General features: G+C 25.6%; 1 long non-coding RNA gene across 1 annotated transcript; it reads left to right on the top strand.

The window, feature by feature from the left end:
- Positions 1 to 286: 286 nt before the first annotated feature.
- LOC107442928 (uncharacterized) lies at positions 287 to 6,636 on the top strand. The gene is made up of 3 exons (XR_015435448.1): positions 287 to 477; positions 4,144 to 4,294; positions 5,471 to 6,636. It is a non-coding gene; the product is annotated as an uncharacterized LOC107442928 (long non-coding RNA).
- Positions 6,637 to 7,541: the final 905 nt, after the last annotated feature.

Genomic DNA, 7,541 nt, shown 5'->3' with positions numbered 1-7,541 from the left:
TCAGCACCATATTTGGATATCAGATATTAAAGATATTTTGGTTCAACATGCTTTAAAATTTTTAATAGTTCACGTTAGTGACTAATATAGTGTGAAATCAATAATAGTGTGGAATCATAAAATTTCTTAACTTAAATCATATCACTGCTTTATTTCCCATAAAATCTATAAAATATTTGCAATTAACTGCAATTGAGTTAATTTTTAGTGATTCTTATTAGTTAGATTTTTTTTTTTTGCCTGCTTTTCCCAACTTTGGCGAAATGGCGTCTCTTTCGAGATCTGTTTGGCGCGAAAAGACTTACCTCTGACATTAAAACTTATCGATTGTCTTTCAGAAAGCGACGCACTAGCCAGGAATGATGTAGGATTCCGAAAAATTTCTCTCTTTCTTCAGAACTGCGATGGGAAATGAAAAATTTCTGTCAATCTGGTTAGATAGAAAAGTTTTCGAATAGAATCCTTGCATTGAAACAAGTAAATATCTTTTAATGTTTTTTCCCTTGGATATTATCAAATTAATGGCATCTATAACCTGTGAAGCTGTTACGTAATCATAGATTTCAGGTAGTTGTCACCCTTAAATAATTTGATTAACGATTATGAAATAAATAATTTAATTATTTCCATGAAACTCTTTTATCACTTAAAACCTTATTTATGCACAGATAGTAAGACTATAATTTATAAATTTTGATTTTAAATGAATTTTATTTCGTGCATTTAAATAAATGATGTTCTTGTTAAAGGTCTACCAATAAAGTAAGCATGTCCTAACATATATAGGTCATTGGCAAATATGAAAATTAAGGTTTTTTCAATCTGCAACCATCACTTATGCAATGGGCTTACAAACAATTAACCTATAGAATATTGTCAAGAGATTGTATAGATCCTGAATTTTACAATTAGCCTATGACAAAGCTCGGGATAGCCTGGGTCCATGTCCAAAAATTCGTGGGTTCGATCCCCACCGGCCGAAGACTATTAAATTAAATGGTGTATTAAATGGTGACTGATCCACGTTAAATCTGTCATGTCGCAAAGTCCTCCATGTTCCCATAACTAATCAATACCTCTGGGGGTACTGATCCAGGAGTTTCCTTGTCTTCAGGATTAGTTCAAAAATTACAAGGCTACGGAATTGAACATTAGTAGTCGCAAACCCAAAATTGGGTCGGCTGTTCAACGACGGTTATAAAAAAAATAAATTGGCCTATGACATATAACATAAAAGGAAAGAAAGGATTTGTAAGAGAAAAAGAAAATAATTATTCAAAATTAAAAGGGAAACAATTATTAAAAATTAAAAGGAAAATTAAAATAAAAAAGCTTAATAATGAAAAGATATCAACAGCTTAAATAATATTAAGTTTGTAATTGAATACTGGAGAAGGTAGTTATAAAATTTTAGCCATGGATTTTCCCGAATTGGATTGGCATATTGCAAAAATATAAATCAAGATAACTAAAAGATTTTTTTATGTAAATGTATTATTGAAATTAATATTATGAAATAATGAATATCATTCAATAAATATTAATAATTTCTATAAGAAATCATCGAATTGAAATTTAATAAAGTTTTGACCCTTAACCAATGAATTATCCAGTATAATATATTATTACCTTGAGCAAATCCAAAAATCGGGCCAATCTAAGGAAAGAGATGAATCGAAAGCGGTTATTTACTTCAATTTGATCTCAGATTAAAATTAGATCATACTACAATTTAATAAATAGTGATTTAAAAAAATTAATGACTTAAAAATAAGACTCACTACAGCTTAGCTTTAAATTTTCTTTTCCTTTATTAACGTTCCATTCTAGTTGCACACGAAAATAAACTGCATATTAATTTGTAACTGTTCGATATAAAACTTAACATTCAAAATTAAAAAACAGAATGATCATATTAAAATTAAATTTTTGATTTTTGCATTTTGTACTTTTGTAATCTTTAGTCTCATGTTCATTTTTTTTAAAATTTCTATACAAAAACTGAAAAAATACTAGTAAAAAAAGTTGTAAATTTAAATTAAAATCAAATTTAATCCGTAGTTAAATGCTATGTATTATTCATTCTTTTTTTCAGTTTTCATATAAAGAGGATAAAAGTGACTATAAAAATGAAATATTATTAAAAATGACCTTAAATGACATAAGAATGACCTTAAATGAGATAAAAATGACCTTAAATAAGATAAAAATGACTTAATTATATGCATTTTTTGCAATAGTTAGAGTTTTTAAATAGTACAAGTAAATAATAAAAAAACAGCTTTCTTTAAAAAAATTATTGGTTTCATTGAGAGTTATTTTGATGAGTGGACGTCTATTTCAAATAGACACTTTTAAGTGATGATATTTTGTTGGGCGATTTGATAATTGGTGCTGTTATTGTTAAATATAAAATATTGAGAGTTCGCAGCATTGAGACGACTTTTCAAACCAGTGCAATTTTATGAAAATTATAAATTATGGTGTCAATTTGATCACAAGTTGACTCCATAATTTTCGATAAAATTGAACATTTATTGTAAAATATCGATGCATCATAAACAATGAGATGGATACGAATAACTCTTTACTAATTTACCCTTCTCTTAAAGTATTTTTAATATGTTGTTAACAATTATTCTGACAATTTCTCTCATGATATTTTCTTTACATCTGAAGGTTTTTTTCTTAAAAATAATCCTTGCAATTACGCTCAGAAAAAATAATGAATACAGAAAGATATTTTTTTCAAGAGTGTTACAAAAAAAAATATAATGCAATAAGTACTTTTATGTACGCAAAACTACAAATATCGAGATTTCAGAACATCATCTGTGTTGGATTCAGTAATGTTAGCAGTGTCGTCATACTGATCCCACTCTGCAATCTATTCTACTTTATACTCATTTGCAGAGTCCCCCCCCCAAAAAAAAATCCTCTTCACCCTCATTCAAAGAATTTGAAATTCCACCCTTTTTAAAAGATTTTACAATAAAATTCGAACCCATCTTTCGCTAAACGTCAAGTATCATTTGACACATTACGTCTATAGGAATAATAATCGACTTACTGACAGTGGTTGATTTATACACCCGACATACCAGAAACTTTCTATCTCATAATCAAAAATAGGGAATTTATTTATGCAATAGGTCGCACAATGAAATATGTGGTAAATATTTAGAATAATAGTTTTTGCGACTGATGCCAACAATGTATGAGAGCAACGAAATTTTTGAACTATTTTATCAAAATTCTCTTTTAATTTTAATCAAGTTTCTCCAGAGATTCACTTAGGGAGAGTCGGGTAGCCCCGCCCACTTAAAGAGTATTGCTTATATTTCTGTATAATATTAAGTAATAATCAATATTTTTGTATGTTTCTATTGTTTTATCATCTAATTAAATAATACAAAAAGAATAAACCGAAAAAAGAATAGTTTAACTTAAAAAAATAGAAATTTAAAAAAACATGTTTTTCAGCTCTTTTCAAAATGTGTCGGGTAGCTCCGCCCAGTTACAAAAATGATGTTTTTCGACTGTTTTTTCAGGTGTAAATGAAAATGACCAATGTATTGACAATTGATAAACCTCATTTATCATTTTTATCACAAAATTCAACCGATTTTTCTTAATTTCATGACTACTGTATTCAACATATTTTCAAAACTATTGTTTACCATGCCACCAGTTGCATAAATACTTGAAACTTTGAAAATAATCTTTTTTTAATATAATAATTAACGTCCGATGGCCGATTGACTTGAAAAAATATTCTATGCATATGAAATTGACAGTGGTCGGGGGTACCCGACACTCCCCTATCTACCAACATATCTATCAACATTACATTTTTTAAAATTCATTCGTTATATGTTTAAATATTTTCAAGTCATTACCACCAATATATTCACGTATTTTAATTACTTTTGCGAGATATGGTTCTTTGAAATTTGCTAATAGTTCAGCATTAAAGTGGAAAATCTAAATGATATTTTATTTGCATCCATATTTTATTTTCTTGTAGTAGAAAAATTGCAATTTTTAATCCTGGGTGCACTTCCTTTCGAATATTCAAAATAATTTACATTTTAGAATTAATGTGATGTGCAGCAATAAGTATAATTATATTTATTATTACAGAGACAGAAACGTTGGTCTTTGAAGTGAAGAAAATGTTGAAAACAAAGAAGAATAAATCCTATAAAGAAGATTCGAGATTACAAAGGGATTATGGCAAGGAATGGACGACAATGAAGTAATCCAAAAGCTGAAAAAGCAGTTGAAAGAGAATGTAAGAACTAAAACAGCAAAGATTATTCTTCTGTAGTTGCAATTGTTATTTATATACTTTATTAAACAAAGATAAATCTTCACTATGACTAATTGAACAGAATATTAAAAATAATTTAAAAATTTATAATTAAAATTTAAAAAATTTTATTCCGAAAACTGCTAATAGTTAAAAAATAAGTATTTTGTTGATTTGTTGTATTTGATTGAAAAAATAATACTTAAAACTAAATTGTTAACTTAAAATTAAAATTTTTGTTTAAATCATACTTGCACATTTTTAAATTCCATAGTCTTATAACTTCTAGTGATTTAGTTCAGAAAGCTCCGAAACATGTAATATATTGTAATATTTCAAACAAATTATCTGTAACTATATTTATTAATTTTGTAATTTCAACGTAACTAGTCATAACTCATTATTTATACCGTTAAATTATTCAGAGAATTTCTTAAACAAGTTTAACAAAACAGTTTATGTTTTTTTTCTTTTTAGAAAAGTCTCGTTAGCACACATATTATGTTAACAAACATAAAAAAAAATTTAACTTTTTGAAATCGTAATTTTAATAATTTATGTAATGCTGTTGCGAATAGACACATTAAATTTATAACGTCTTTTTTATTATAAATAAGATATTTGAGTCTCTTAAGTTCTTTTTCTTTAAATTACTTTTGTTCACATAAGACACAAGTTAAACATTTAACTTAAACCTTCAAATTTTTGTTTGAAATTTAAATTCCATATTTCAAATATAAGATCATTAATCTTGCTTTGCTTAAAGTCCAGAACTTCAATTTGCTGCATTCAACAGTATCATAGTGGTAAAAGAGAAATAAGATTAATATAAAAGAAAAGCATTTTTTTCAAAAATTAATCTAAATTGTGGGTGACTTATTGTGTAATACAAAGACTATTATGTGTCCATCAAATTTTACTGCAACTTTATTTTGAATTTAATGCATAATATTTTATAATAAATAATTACTGATCGAATTTGCTAATCATGACTTAAATATTTATTTATTTTTAAAAACTATTAAACTTTAATTGGTTTTTAAAAACACAGTCTGGAATAATTGTTATTTTGGAATGAAGTTATTAATTTTTCTATTAATAGTTTTAAATTTAAATTATGGTTCTTTGAGCATTTATTTATTTTTTTAATCTTTTCAGAAACTTCTGGAAACAAGAAGCGATCATCGATTCTTAAAAGTAACATTTACACTAATCTTGTATTTGTTGCATGGTTGAATGTCTGGTATTGCTGTTCAAAAGATATTTATTTGCATATATCCCACTAAAAGATTAAATGTCCTCATGTTCAAAGGTAAAAAGTTTAATTTGAAAAAAGATGTAAAAATTTCCAAATTGTTTTCAAGGTTGTATACCACAATCTAAGTTTTCCCAAACCATGAATATATATTAAAGAAATTCCACTGTAATGTCAGAGATCGTCAAAAGTGCAAACCTAAATGTTTAAATCGTAGCAAAATAGTACCGCTTTTACTTTTAAAAAGCGTACTGAGGCAAAAAGTTAATGTGTCTTTTATAGTTTTTTCCTTATAATTTGTTTTCCTTTTTTTCTGTAATTTCTCTGGTTATTTTCTTTTTGTCCTGTTCTTTATTTTTTTCAATTGAATTTACAATATCTTATGTAAAATGTTTGGTATTTATTTAAAAATTTTATAATTTACTTGAAAGATTTTTCGATGATTTTTGAAAGATTTGAAATGATTGAAAGATTTTCATTTATCAATCTCATGTGTTCCAGAAAACAAAAATAATTTTCCATTACCACTGAACGAAAATTAGGATTTCATTTAAACACTTTTACTATTATATTGTGGAATATAATGCATAGACATGTGTTACATTCACCATTTATGGATAAGTGGATAAGTGCTGTTGTTAAATATGGATAACTGTTGTTTCTTATATTTACTACATACAGTCTGTTAGATTGTTTATTTATATAAGTTTTAATTTAAACAAAAAGGAAATGAACAGGATTTGATATGAAATAACCGAAGCACTAAATTACTTGCTCTTAAAATTCACAGTTTATACCGAACATTCTACTTAAAATAAATATCAAGTTCTATCAAAATTAAGGCAAAGCGAAACCATAGAAAATGCGCTCCTTTGACATCACAGTGGTATATTCTTAACACTAGTAAATGGTTTAATTTCTGTGTTAAGCAATGAATAAAAATAATATTGACATTTATGTATTTGTAATATTTTTCATTCTTGTTAATTGCATTATACTGTATCGCACAGATTTCACTGTATAGTATTTTATTGAATAATACTGTATTAAACTGCATTTTCTCCTCCCATTGTTTTGTATCGTATGTCATATATTGTTCAGTGTTTAAAAGATTTATTACTTACTGCTTATAAATGAAAGCATAAGATAACATCGACATTGTTTTGTTTATTATTTAACATTTGATTTCTCATCGGGATGTGTTTTGGCGATATTCATCAAACAGCAAAATGAGAGTTCTTAAATTAATACATTTTTATTGTGATTTTTATTTTGATCATTCAAACTTTAAAGAAAACATTGGTCAGCACCATGAAGTAGTGATATCGTTACACTTATGTAATAATTTTGTGTCTCTTGCTTGAAATTACTTTCATTGACTTTTATACTTTTCATATAAACTTTTAACTTGTAATTTATTTATTTTTTATTCTGAACTATTATTCTGAGTATCTGACACATGCGATTTTCATTTTCTAGTTATTTTAAGAAACTCCACTAATTTTTAATCATGTCAACACACCTCAGTAGTTTGTAGTTATATTAAGATATTGTGATTTTATGACTCTTTTATTTTAATTATGATTTTAATACTCTTATGATTTTAAGATTTATGATTATGGAACTCAGTTATGATTTTAAGACTCTAATTTAAGCTTTATTTTATTAAAATTGTAGTCTATAAAATATGATATAAGATTTCTTCGTTTCAAACTAGGATTTATGTTTATGGCAAAATTTAAAACAGCAGTTAATAAATTCTAATGTACCATATTAAGAAGTTCATCCTCTATTATTATTTAATTATATATTAATATATGTACATATATACATATATATATATATATATATATATATATATATATATATATATATATATATATATATATATATATATATATATATATATATATATATATATATATATATATATATATATATATATATATATATATATATATATATATATATATA

This window comes from Parasteatoda tepidariorum, chromosome 7, assembly GCF_982258835.1.
Source record: "Parasteatoda tepidariorum strain Cologne lab strain chromosome 7, Ptep-v5.0, whole genome shotgun sequence".
Classification (NCBI taxonomy): Eukaryota; Metazoa; Arthropoda; class Arachnida; order Araneae; family Theridiidae; genus Parasteatoda; species Parasteatoda tepidariorum.
The sequence above is the reverse complement of the archived record's forward strand: the minus strand, read 5'-3'. Positions and strand labels throughout refer to the sequence as shown.